This window comes from Triticum urartu, chromosome 3 (assembly GCF_003073215.2).
Source record: "Triticum urartu cultivar G1812 chromosome 3, Tu2.1, whole genome shotgun sequence".
Lineage (NCBI taxonomy): Eukaryota > Viridiplantae > Streptophyta > Magnoliopsida > Poales > Poaceae > Triticum > Triticum urartu.
In genome coordinates, this window is record NC_053024.1 from 360,129,119 (window position 1) to 360,143,409 (window position 14,291).

The window sequence follows — 14,291 nt, forward strand, 5'->3', positions numbered from 1 at the left end:
CGAATCGTTTATTATCCCACCTCAGCGCGTCATGCGAGGCGGTTTCCTTGGCACGTCTTGTTAAAGCAGAGATCGTGTCCCCTTATTCCGGGATTCTCATCAATACGGGCGTGGGTAACCCAACCGCGCCATTGATTACGGCGCTTGGAGATAAGCGAGTTTTACCAGGCTGGTGGGGACACGTAGTTGCGTCCACCCATATAAGGGGATAAGGATCCACCTTTTCACCTACGCCTTCTTCCTCCTTTGCCTATCCATTTTGCGCACTCGAGCTCCAGCGCCCAAGTCCGCACTCCCCACCTCAACCTTCTCCAGCCATGTCCGGAGCGGGAGGCAAGTGGATGGTCTCCTCCATCACGGAGGGACACATCAAAAAACTGAGGAAGGCCGGATACTTGTCTAACGACATCGCGTACCGGCTTCCCGAAGAGGGGCAGCTCCTCCCCACCCCAAGGCCCCATGAGAGGGTAGTGTTCCTTCCCCACTTCCTCCGCGGACTGGGCTTTCCTATCCACCCATTCGTCCGGGGACTCATGTTCTACTACGGCCTGGATTTCCATGATCTGGCCCCGAACTTCATCCTCAACATCTCGGCGTTTATCGTCGTGTGCGAGGCTTTCCCTGCATCCGCCCCCATTTCGGCCTATGGCTCAAGACTTTCAATGTCAAGCCGAAGGTGGTGCGCGGCAACCAGGCGGAGTGCGGAGGCGCCATGGTGGGCAAGATGCCCAACGTCTTATGGCTCGAGGGCTCCTTTGTGGAGACCCTGAAGGGGTGGCAATCGGGGTGGTTTTACATCACCGAGCCGCGCGACCCTGAGTGGGTCGCAGCCCCCGAGTTCCGGTCCGGACCCCCAACGCGGCTCATGTCCTGGAAAGAGACGGGCCTGTCGTGGGGCAGCAAAGGAGAGGTGACTGGACTGCAAACATGCATCCAAACCCTGGTGGACAAGCAGCTCAAGCTTGTCAACGTAGTCCAGGTTATGCTCATCCGCCGGATCCTCCCGTGTCAACAACGGGCTTTCAATCCTGTGGGAGTTCAACCCGGCGCAGCACCGAACTCTGAGCAGGCTCTTCGACACGACGTACGAAGATGCCTGGAAGGTGCTTTTCAAGGGCGCCGAGGCCCCCGCATCCGCACCGAGGATCGCGGATTCAGCGCGTAGCGTCACGCTACGTGCGGTAAGTTGTTTTTACCTTTTACAGGGTATTAGTTCATAGTTTGACTCTATGCGGGATCTAAGCTCCCTTACCTTTGACAGTTTGGCAGCGAAGTCCGGACAGATCGACTATCCGGCGCCTTTGCCCGGAACAACGGCCCAGCGGACGCTCAATCGGCGAAGCTGGGGAAGTCCAGGAATGTACGTGGCACTCGGAGCTCTTCCCGACAGAGAGGCCTGGAGCGCGGGTGGTGCCCCGACACCTCCCTGGCGCCCGGGCCTTTTCGAAAAGTCCCCGCGGCCTTCTCGTGGTCCTAACTTCTCTGGCACCACATGGGGTACGGACCAAGCAGCTTCGCCAGGCGATAGGCTGTCTCCCATCGACAACGGGCCTTCAATCTGTGGAAGTTCAACCCGGCGTAGCACCGAACTGAGGCTCTCTCCGACGTACGAAGATGCCTGGAAGGTCCTTTTCAAGGGTGCCGAGGCTCCCGCATCCGCTACCGAGGATCGCGGATTCAGCGCGCAGCGTCACGCTAGCGCGGTAAGTTGTTTGTACCTTTTACAGGGTATTAGTTTCATAGTTTAACTCTATGCGGGATCTAAGCTCCCTTACCTTTGACAGGTTTGGCAGGCGAAGTCCGGACAGATCGACTGTCCGGCTCCTTTGCCCGAAGACCCAGCCGATGCCCGCTTGGCGAAGCTGCTGGTTCCGGCACCCTATGTGGTGCCGGAGAAGAAGGCCACGAAGAAGGCCGGGGACTCGAAAAAGTGCCCGGCGCCAGGAGGTGTCGGGTTCATCATCCGACGGCTCCAAGGCGCATTCCTCCCGTGAAGACGAGGAGGAGGAAGAAGAGACCTCTCCCCCTCCAACGGGGGGAGAGAAGAAAAGGAAGGCCGCCCCACTAGGGAGGCCGAAGGGTCCAAGAAGGGGAAAACCCTTCCTCCGGACTACTCCACCGACGCCGACGACGGCGGAGAGGAGTGGCCGCTCAGGGCCAAGCCCCTGGCGAAATCGTAAGTATCCGGATACCAGAGTAATTCATAGTATTCCTTTATTGCACAGCTTTCCCTTATGTCGAATATGATTATGCAGCCCACCCAAAGACCGGCTCGACGCGTCGTCGAGCGGTTCACTGGACTCGTCGGATGTGAATTCGCTTCCGACGGCCACCTCCCCCCGCCCTACGGACGACGCCGATGTATTGTCCCAACAGGTTCCAAGTCAGGAGGAGGTGGTCCTGGAGGCGCCGCAAGGCGACCTCCCAGACTCCAGGAGTAAAGGGGATAAAACCCCAGGGCTCCAAGTCCGGCCTAGGCCGGACACCGCTCCGGAACCTTCAAAGGTTCCAGAGTCCGGGGCGACCTCCTTCCAAGAGGAGCAAGCCCACCGTGCCGGTGACCCCCGTCCAACCGGAGGCGCCGGACAATCTGTTGGAGGTGCTCAAAGGCGCCTCCATCGACGAGGAGCACCGCACCATTATGAGTGCGGTGGTCCAGAAGGTTCAGTCCGCCAAGAGCGGACTGACTGAAGCTTGTACTAGCCTTTTAACAGGCTTTGAGGTAAGTAAAGAATGTGTAAATAATATTACCGCATAGACAGTAGCCCCTGATGCTCTGTTTGGCATTCGGGAAGAAAAGCCGAATAGAGGATCAAATAAAATTCGCAGGAGTCTAACAAAAAGGAGTCAATATGCGTATGCAGGCTTCTCTGCTGGCGTCTGCCGCACTGACTGCGGAAGTGGCACGCTAAAGCAGAACCTCGAGCAGTCCGAGCAAGAGCTCGGGCGTGCCAAGAAGCAGCTCGAGGACAAGGAAGGTAAGAAATACCTTGTTTAAATATATATAAAAAAGTGCAATTGCAAAAAATGACAGGATTATCGTGGCTATTGTAGGGGCCACGTCTGAGGTGGCGACCCTTAAGCAAGCTGGTCGAGGCCGAGAAGAGGGCGGCCACGGAGCGCACCGAGCGGGAGAAGTATGAGGCCCAGGTTGGCAAGGTGCGGCAAGAGCTCCAGGCTCTCATGAAAAAACATGAGAGTTTGGAGCTTGACTCAAAGACGCGAGCGTCCGAGCTCGCGATGGCTATTGAAAATGCCAAGTCTGCCAAGGCCGAATCCCAGAAGACCCTCCAGGAGTTGGATGCGGTGAAAAAGATAGCGGCGGGTAAGGCATTCTTTATGCAAAGCAAACACATAAACGTGAGTTACTTGTTACTTACCCGAATCCGGAGCTCTCCAGGAGCATTCGCAGATCTTCCCCGTAGCGTGTCCGATGCCGCCGCATTCTATCGAGCCGAGGAGGGCAGCTCGACAGAGAAGGTGTTCTGGTCTCAGTATGCTGAGGCCGGACACCCCGTGCCCCTGAGCGACCAGCTGAAGCAACTGGTCGAGCTCCACAAGGCGGCCGAACAGGCCATGAAGGGCCTCATAGTTCGGCTGTGGCCTGGAGAGGCTCTGCCTGGGAGCTATTTCGGGCTGGTGCGGCGGCTGGTGGGCCTGTCCAAGGCTCGAAGTCATCAAGCGCTCCGTCTGCATTGAAGGTGCCCGTAGGGCCCTTGCCCGTGTAAGGTGCACTGGGGCAAGCTGGATGCTGAGAAGCTTGTGAAGGACGGGCCACCGCCGGGGAAAGAGCATCCCAAGCCTGAGAATTATTATAAGGATGTTCTGAAGGGTGCCCGCCTTATGGCGGACGAATGTTCCAGGGATGTAATTTTTGAGTAAAACTCGCTCGTTTTGTCCTGTGCTTCATATGCGCTAAGCAATGCTGTTGGAATTTAAAATATTACCTTCTGTGCGGCTGTTTATCAATTCTGAGAGATGGCGAGTTGTCGGTTTCTGCCCCCGTGCCGCTACTGCTGGGGTGTTTGGGGATAAACCTGAGCGCTCTTTTCCCCATGTTTGGGTCCTTCAAGGGAAGGCTCAGCACAACGAACAAGGCAATCGGACTATAATGCGTGAACACTCTCACTTAGCCATAGAATTCTATAATTTTAAATTTCGGCGAAGCCCCTGGTATTCGGAAGACCGAGTTCGGGGCGCTATCCACGCCTTGGCCGGACAGAGCCGACTCCTCGCTCTAAGCGGCATAAGTCTTTAGGGACTCGAAAAACCTCTCGAACAGCGACCAGCTCTCGCTTCATCATGACAGTCAGTTTTAGCTTTCTCTACTGAGGTGCTCGACCCAGCTCAACTGGGGCACAATCGCAGTAGTTCTCCTAGTGCTACCTTAGCCGACATAGCGGAACGTAAGGCACCAAAACATAGGAGCCGGGCAAACCCAACTATTGACCCAAGACATGATTCGGAGCCGATGCATATAATGCTATAAGTTCGGGGTGCCGCACTTGTTAAAGTGTTCGGACTTCTCACACCATATTGAGGGGTACTAAAGCCCCTGGCGTATTTTGGCCGTACCAAAGTGTACGGGTGCAACATGTCGTTAAGGAACATATATTTGTAAAAAAAAGAGTAATGCAAAGAGAGACAAAAGCTATGCATTGTTTATTAAAAAGGGCTGCGATCAAAGTAGAACGATACAAATAATGCGATAAGCAAAAGGTTGGACTATTTAACATGTCCGTTCCAGGGGCAGGCTGCGGAATGGTATGCGAAACAGGTATACTGCTCGTGATAAAGACCACCTGGGAGTTCCGTAATGCGGCCTGGCTTGTCTGCTTCCCTGGTTCTTGCATCATTTGTGCGGCAATTGAACTGCCGAACAGGCCTTCCGAAGAGTGGAGTCCTGAAAGTAAGAGAAAATTAAAAAATCGGCAACCCCTGGTGCGGTTTAAGCCGTGTTTTGGGTGTGTCATGATGGTGCCCCTCCCCCTGTACCATGGTATTTCTAGAGCGTAGTTATGTACGCGAAGCACTGGCGTCGCATTTTTGCGAGGGCTGGGGTTGGGGCCGCATTGCTACGCCTGCTCGGAACGTGCCAGGCGGTCTTGTTGTAGGTTACTCCGGGCGCGCTTGACGTGTCCGGACGTTTAATGGCCGGACTGGAGAACTGCCTGGAGAGGCTGCTTTGTACTTCCGCTGCAAGGGCCGCCGTGTGCTCCCGTTCGGATGGGAGCGTTCGGTGTTTCCATTGACCGTAATTACTCCTCGAGGGCCTGGCATCTTGAGCTTAAGGTATGCGTAGTGCGGTACCGCATTGAACTTGGCGAATGCGGTTCGCCCGAGCAGTGCGTGATAGCCACTGCGGAATGGGACTATGTCGAAGATTAACTCCTCGCTTCGGAAATTATCCGGAGATCCGAAGACCACTTCAAGTGTGACTGAGCCTGTACAGTTGGCCTCTACACCTGGTATTACGCCTTTAAAGGTCGTTTTGGTGGGCTTAATCCTCGAGGGATCTATGCCCATTTTCCGCACTGTATCCTGGTAAAGCAGGTTCAGGCTGCTGCCGCCGTCCATAAGGACTCTAGTGAGATGAAATCCGTCAATAATTGGGTCTAGAACCAATGCGGCGAATCCGCCATGACGGGTGCTAGTGGATGGTCCCTTCGATCAAAGGTGATCGGGCAGGAGGACCATGTGTTGAACTTTGGGGCGACTGGCTCTATCGCGTATACGTCCCTTAACACGCGCTTCCGCTCCCTCTTGGGGATGTGGGTTGCGTATATCATGTTCACCGTCCGCACTTGTGGGGGAAAACCCTTCTGTCCACATGTTCGGCGGCCGGGGCTCTCGTCATCGCTATGCAGCCCCTTGTCGTTCATTACTTGCCTGCCTAGCATTCCAACACCTTGTTGGTGTGATTGGCCAGCTTTTCGGGGGTGCCATGTATCTGGCACAAGCGGTCGAGTATTCGGTCCAAACTGGACGGGCCCCTAGGATTCCTTTTGAATGGCTTTTTCCGCTGACCGGATTTAGAGCCTCTGAATCCGGCATTAACTGTCGTATCCTCAGCATTGTCGCCGTTAATGCGGCGCTTCTGCTTGTTGTGACGCGACCTGCCACTACTGTCCTGGTATCCGAATTACCAGGGTTCTTGGTCATATTGTTGCTACGAGCAAGCCAGCTGTCTTCTCCCATGCAAAAGCGGGTCATGAGTGTCGTGAGTGCTGCCATAGATTTCGGCTTTTCCTGTCCAAGGTGCCGGGCAAGCCACTCGTCACGGATATTGTGCTTGAAGGCTGCTAGGGCCTCAGCGTCCGGACAGTCGACTATTTGATTTTTCTTTGTTAGGAACCGTGTCCAGAATTGCCTGGCCGATTTCTGGCTGCCTGAATTACGTGGCTTAGGTCATCGGCGTCTGGTGGTCGCACATAAGTGCCCTGGAAATTGTCGAGGAATGCGGCTTCTAGGTCCTCCCAACAACTGATTGATCCTGCTGGCAAGCTGTTAAGCCAATGCCGAGCTGGTCCTTTAAGCTTGAGTGGGAGGTATTTGATGGCGTGGAGATCATCGCCGCGGGCCATGTGGATATGAAGGAGATAATCCTCGATCCATACCGCAGGATCTGTTGTGCCATCATATGATTCGATGTTTACGGGTTTGAAACCCTCGGGGATTTGATGATCCATTACTTCGTCTGTGAAGCATAGTGGGTGTGCGGCGCCTCTATACTGGGCTATATCACGACGTAGCTCCAATGAGCTTTGTCTACTGTGTTCGGCCCTACCGGATTTGTGTCCGGCGTGACGGTTACGTCTCGAGTCGTGGGGCGCCCACGCGATCCGTAGATCGATCTTGTTTTGCCTTGCCTTGTCCTTCAACATATCTCGCAGGTCTGGCGCATTTTCCCGTGCCTTGGTACGGGGTGTAGCTTGAGTGGAGGGCCGAGAGGCCTCTCTGTCGCGGCCACGAGGTGGCCGGTCGGCCGTATCAAGTGCTGGTGATGTGGGTTTAAGTGCTTCCTCCTCTAATTGGGGTAGCAACCTGTGCTTTGGGTAGCTCTTGGAGGGGCATTCGAGTTTATGCTCTTCGGCCGCAAGGACTTCAGTCCATCTGTCGACTAGCAAATCTTGATCAGCTCTAAGCTGTTGCTGTTTTTTCTTGAGGCTTCTTGCCATGGACATAAGCCTGCATTGAAAACGCTCTTTCTCGACGGGATCCTCTGGCACGACGAATTCGTCGTCGTCGAGGCTTGCCTCGTCTTCGGAGGGAGGCATACAACTATCGTCCTCGACCTCTCTGTCTGCCGCTCTCTCATGAGGGCTGGCTTCTCCATCCTCCTGTGCTGAATCTTGCTGGAGGTGGTTTTCTTCGGCACTCTCCGGAGTATTATTATCTCCCGTGCTGGAATCACCGTATTTGCTTTTGCGGGATTTTGAGCAGCGCCGCTGATGCTGGCGCTTAGGCTGTTTCTTGGAGGGGTCATCCTCCGCTGTTCCATCGCCATCTCCTTCTTTTGGGGTGTCCACCATGTATATGTCATATGACGAGGTGGCTTTCCAGGGCCCAATAGGCGCTGGCTCTTCATCGTCTCCTGCATCGGCGTCCATACCGTCGATGTCTTCAGAGTCGAAGTCGAGCATGTCGGTTAAATCGTCGATAGTGGCTACAAAGTGGGTGGTGGGTGGGCTTTGAATTTCTTCATCGTCCTTATACCAACCTTGCTGACCGTAGTCCGGCCAGGGCTCTCCTGATAAAGAGAGAGAATTTAGTGTCTTCAAAATATCGCCGAAAGGCGAGTGCTGAAAGATGTACGCGGCAGTAAACTCCATGATCGGCGCCCAATCGGATTCAATCGGCAGGGGCGCGGAGGGTTCGGAGTCCGGAGAGGAGTCCATCTCCTTGGAGTCACGAGTCTCGCGGAGTGTGGGGCTGGTGTTCGGCTCGATCGCCGTTGGGATCGCAGCCCCTGAGGCGGCGTCCAACCACCCATCCTCGATCGGTGCAGTTGGCTCCGAATTAAGGGTCGAAGCCGATGCGGGTGCGGCCTCTAGGGCACTGTTCGGCGGCAGAGCTAGATCATGCTCGTCGTGACAGTGCAGCACGCTCGTCAGTGGCTCGAATCCGTCGAACATCAAGTCCTCGCGGATGTCAGCCGTATAGTTTAAACTTCCGAATCTGACCTGACGGCCAGGGGCATAGCTTTCGATCTGCTCCAGATGGCCAAGTGAATTGGCCCACAGTGCGAAGGCGCCGAAGACGAAGATCTGTCCGGGGAGGAAGGTCTCACCCTGGACTGCATCGCTATTGATGATTGTAGGAGCCATCAAGCCTAACGGCGACGACACAGAGGAACTCTCAATGAAAGCACCAATGTCGGTGTTAAAACCGGCGGATCTCGGGTAGGGGGTCCTGAACTGTGCGTCTAGGCCGGATGGTAACAGGAGGCAAGGGACAGGAAGTTTTACCCAGGTTTAGGCCCTCTTGATGGAGGTAAAACCCTACGTACTACTTGATTAATATTGATGATATGGGTAGTACAAGAGTAGATCTACCACGAGATCGGAGAGGCTAAACCGTAGAAGCTAGCCTATGGTATGATTGTTGTTCTGTATGTTGTCCTACGGACTAAAACCCTCCGGTTTATATAGACACCAGAGAGGGTTAGGGTTACACAAAGTCGGTTACAATGGTAGGAGATCTACATATCCGTATCGCCAAGCTTGCCTTCCACGCCAAGGAAAGTCCCTTCCGGACACGGGACAAAGTCTTCAATCTTGTATCTTCATAGTCCAGGAGTCCGGCTAAAGGTATAGTCCGGCCATCCGGACACCCCCTAATCCAGGACTCCCTCAACTAGTTTCACGTAAAAGGGAAAGGGAAACAAAGGGAACTTCAAGAAGAATGGCAAGCAAGTTGCCACTCTCGTGAAGAAACCCAAAGCTAGACGTAAGCCTAAAACTGAGTGCTTCTACTGCAAAGGGAATGGTTACTGGAAGCGGAACTACTCCAAATACTTGTTGGATAAGAAGGATGGCAAAGTGAACAAAGGTATATTTGATATACATGTTATTGATGTGTACTTTACTAGTGTTTATAGCAACCCCTCGGTATTTGATACTAGTTTAGTTGCTAAGAGTAGTAACTCGAAACGGGAGTTGCAAAATAAACAAAGACTAGTTGAGGACAAAGTGATGATGTGTGTTGGAAGAGATCCCAAGGTTGATAAGATCACCATCGCATACTCCCTCTACCTTCGGGATTAGTGTTGGACCTAAATAAATGTTATTTGGTGTTTGTGTTGAGCATGAATATGAATGGATCATGTTTATTGCAATACGGTTATTCGTTTAAGTCAGAGTTGTTCTCTTTACATGAATAATACCTTCTATGGTCATAAACCCAATATAAATGGTTGATTAAATCTCGATCATAGTGATACACATATTCATAATATTGAAGCCAAAAGATGCAAAGTTAATAATGATAGTGCAACTTATTTGTGGCCCTACCGTTTAGGTCATATTGGTGTAAAGCTCCGTTCATGAAGAAACTCCATGTTGATGGGCTTTTGGAATCACTTGATACTTGCGAACCATGCCTCATGGGCAAGATGACTAAAACTCCGTTCTTTGGAACAACGGAGCAAGCCACTAACTTACTGAAAATAATACATACTAATGTATGCGGTCCAATGAGTGTTGAGGCTCACGTCGGGTATCATTATTTTCTGACCTTCACAGATGATTTGAGCAGATATGGGTATATCTACTTAATGAAACATAAGTCTAAAACATTTGAAAAGATTAAAGAATTTCAAAGTGAAGTGGAAAATCATCGTAACAAGAAAATAAATTTTCTACGATCTGATCGCGGAGGCGAATATGGTCTTCATTTGAAACAATGTGGAATAGTTTCGCAACTCATGCCACCTAGAACACCACAGTGTAACGGTGTGTCCGAATGTCATAACCATACTTTATTAGATATAGCGCAATCTATGATGTCTCTTACTGATTTACCACTATCATTTTGGGGTCATGCATTAGAGACAGCTGCATTCACATTAAAAAGGGCAACATCTAAATCCGTTGAGACGACACCGTGGTTTAGCAAGAAACCTAAGCTGTCGTTTCTTAAAGTTTGGGACTGCGATGTTTATGTGAAAAAGCTTCAACCTGATAAGCTCGAACCCAAATCGGAGAAATGCGTCTTCATAGGATACCCAAAGGAAACTATTGGGTACACCTTCTATCATAGATCTGAAGGCAAGATATTCGTTGCTAAGAATGGATCCTTTTTAGAGAAGGAGTTTCTCTCGAAAGAAGTGAGTGGGAGGATAGTAGAACTTGATGAGGTAATTGTACCTTCTCTCGAATTGGAAAGTAGCTCATCATAGAAATCAGTTCCAGTGATGCCTACACCAACTAGAGAGGAAGCTAATGATAATGATCATGAAACTTCAGATCAAGTCACTACCGAACCTCGTAGGACAACCAAAGTACGAACCGCACCAGAGTGGTACGGTAATCTTATTTTGGAAGTCATGTCATTAGACCATGATGAACCTAAGAGCTATGAGGAAGCGATGATGAGCCCAGATTCCGTGAAATGGCTTGAAGCCACGAAATCTGAGATGGGATCCATGTATGAGAACAAAGTGTGAACTTTGATTAACTTACCTGATGATTGGTGAGCCATTGAGAATAAATGGATCTTCAAGAGGAAGACGGACGCTGATAGTAGTGTTACTATCTACAAAGCTCGAATTGTCGCAAAAGGTGTTCGACAAATTCAAAGTGTTGAATACGATGAGATTTTCTCACTCGTATCGATGCTTAAGTCTGTCCGAATCATGTTAGCACTTGCCGCATTTCACGAAATCTGGCAAATGGATCTCAAAACTACATTCCTTACTGGATTTATTAAAGAAGAGTTGTATATGATGCAACCAGAAGGTTTTGTCGATCCAAAAGGTGCTAACAAAGTGTGCAAGCTCCAGCGATCTATTTATGGACTGGTGCAAGCCTCTCTGAGTTGGAATATATGCTTTGCTAGTGTGATCAAAGCATATAATTTTATACAGGCTTGCGGTGAATCCTGTATTTACAAGAAAGTGAGTGGGAGCACTACAGCCTTTCTAATAAGTATATGTAAATGACATATTGTTGACCGGAAATGATGTAGAATTTTCTGGAAAGTATAAAAGAATGTTTGAAAGGAGTTTTTCAAAGAAAGACCTCAGTGAAGCTGCTTACATATTGAGCATCAAGATCTATAGAGATAGATCAAGACGCTTGATAAGATTTTTCAATGAGAACATACCTTGACAAGATTTTGAAGTAGATCAAAATGGAACAGTCAAAGAAGAAGTTCTTGCCTGTGTTGCAAGGTCTGAAGTTGAGTAAGACTCAAAACGCGACCACAACAGAATATAGAAAAAGATTGAAAGTCATTCCATATGCCTCAACCATAGGCTCTATAAAGTATGCCATGCTGTATACTAGACCTATTGTGTACCTAGCCATGAGTTTGGCAAAGGGATACAATAGTGATCCATGAGTAGATCACTAGACAGCGGTCAAAATTACCTTAGAAGTCTAAGGAAATATTTCTCGGCTATGGAGGTGATAAAGAGTTCATCGTAAAGAGTTACGTCGATGCAAGCTTCAACACCGATCTGGATGACTCTGAGTCTCTATCTGGATACATATTGAAAGTGGGAGCAATTAGCTAGAGTAGCTCTGTGCAGAACATTGTAGACATAGAAAATTCGCAAAATACATATGGCTCTGAATGTGGCAGACCCGTTGACTGAACTTCTCTCACAAGCAAAACATGATCACACCTTAGTACTCTTTGGGTGTTAATCACATAGCAATGTGAACTATATTATTGACTTTAGTAAACCCTTTGGGTGTTAGTCACATGGAGATGTGAACTAATCACATAAAGATGTGAACTATTAGTGTTAAATCACATGACGATGTGAACTAGATTATTGACTCTAGTGCAAGTGGGAGACTGAAGGAAATATGCCCTAGAGGCAATAATAAAGTTGTTACTTATATTTCCTTATATCATGATAAATGTTTATTATTCATGCTAGAATTGTATTAACCGGAAACTTAGTACATGTGTGAATACATAGACAAAACAGAGTGTCCCTAGTATGCCTCTACTTGACTAGCTCGTTAATCAAAGATGGTTAAGTTTCCTAACCATAGACATGTGTTGTCATTTGATGAACGGGATCACATAATTAGAGAATGATGTGATGGACTAGACCCATCCGTCAGCTTAGCACTATGATCGTTTAGTTTATTGCTATTGCTTTCTTCATGACTTATACATGTTCCTATGACTATGAGATTATGCAACACCCTAATACCAGAGGAACACTTAGTGTGCTATCAAACATCACAACGTAACTGGGTGATTATAAAGATTCTCTACAGGTGTCTCTGATGGTGTTTGTTGAGTTAGCATAGATCGAGATTAGGATTTGTCACTTCGATTGTCGGAGAGGTATCTCCAGGCCCTCTCGGTAATGCACATCACTATAAGCCTTGCAAGCAATGTGACTAATGAGTTAGTTGCAGGTTGATGCATTACGGAACGAGTAAAGAGACTTGCCGGTGATGAGATTGAACTAGGTATGATGATACCGACGATCGAAACTCGGGCAAGTAACATACCTGTGACAAAGGGAACAACGTATGTTGTTGTGCGGTTTGACTGATAAAGATCTTCATCGAATCTGTAGGAACCAATATGAGCATCCAGGTTCCGTTATTGGTTATTGACTGGAGATATGTCTCGGTCATGTCTACATAGTTCTCGAACCCGTAGGGTCCACACGCTTAACGTTCGATGACGATATGTATTGTGAGTTATGTGATTTGATGTACCGAAGGTTGTTCGGAGTCTCGGATGAGACCACGGACATGACAAGGAGTCTTGAAATGCTCGAGACATAAAGATTCATATATTGGAAGGATACATTTGGACACCAGAATGGTTCGGGTCATTTCAGATAAGTTCCGGAGTACCGGGGGTTACCCGACCCCCCCCCATGGTGGAAGAGAGGAGGCAGGCCAAGGTGTGGCATGCACCCCCCTAGCCCAATCAAAATTGGACGGAGCTAGGGGACCGGCTCCCCTTTCCTTCTCTTCTTTTTCTCCTTCCTTCTTCTCCTATTAGGACTAGGAAAGGGGGAAATCTACTCCTACTAGGAGTAGGATTCCCCCCTTGGGCGCCCCCCTTGTGGCCGACCCTCCTCCTCCCCTCCTTTATATACGGGGAAGGGGGCACCCCATAGACACAAAAGTTGATCTTTAGCCATGTGCGGTGCCCCCCTCCATAGTTTTACACCTCGATCATATTGTCGTAGTGCTTAGGCGAAGCCCTGCATCGGTAACTTCATCATCACCGTCGACACACCATCGTGCTGATGAAACTCACCCTCAGCCTCAGCTAGATCAAAAGTACGAGGGGCATCACCGAGCTGAACATGTGCAGATCGCGGAGGTGCCATGCGTTCGGTACTTGATCGGTTGGATCGCGAAGACATTCGACTACATCAACCGCGTTACTAAATGCTTCCGCTTTCGGTCTACGAGGGTACGTAGACACACTCTCCCCTCTCGTTGCTATGCATATACTAGATAGATCATGCGTGATCGTAGTAAAATTTTGAAATACTGCGTTCCTCAACAGATACGTCTCCGTTGTATCTACTTTTCCAAACTCTTTTGCCCTTGTTTTGGACTCTAACTTGCATGATTTGAATGGAACTAACCAGGACTGACGCTGTTTTCAGCAGAATTTCCATGGTGTTATTTTTGTGCAGGAATAAAAGTTCTCAAAATGACCTGAAACTTCACGGAGATGATTTTTGGAATTAATAAAAAATATTGGCCTGCGCCCACCCCCATGGGGCATGCCCTCTGTCCTTGTGGCCCCCCTGGACCTCCACCGACCTCAACTCCAACTCCATGTATTCACATTCGGGGAGAAAAAAAATTAGAGAGAAGGATTCATCGCGTTTTATGATACAGAGCCGCTGCCAAGCCCTGTTCTTCCTCGGAGGGCAGATCTGGAGTCCGTTCTGGGCTCCGGAGAGGGGAATCCGTCGCCATCATCATCATTAACCACCCTCCATAACCAATTTCATGATTCTCACCATTGTGCGTGAGTAATCCCATCTTAGGCTTGCTGGACGGTGATGGATTGGATGAGATTTACCATGTAATAGAGTTAGTTTTGTTAGGGTTTGATCCCTAGTATCC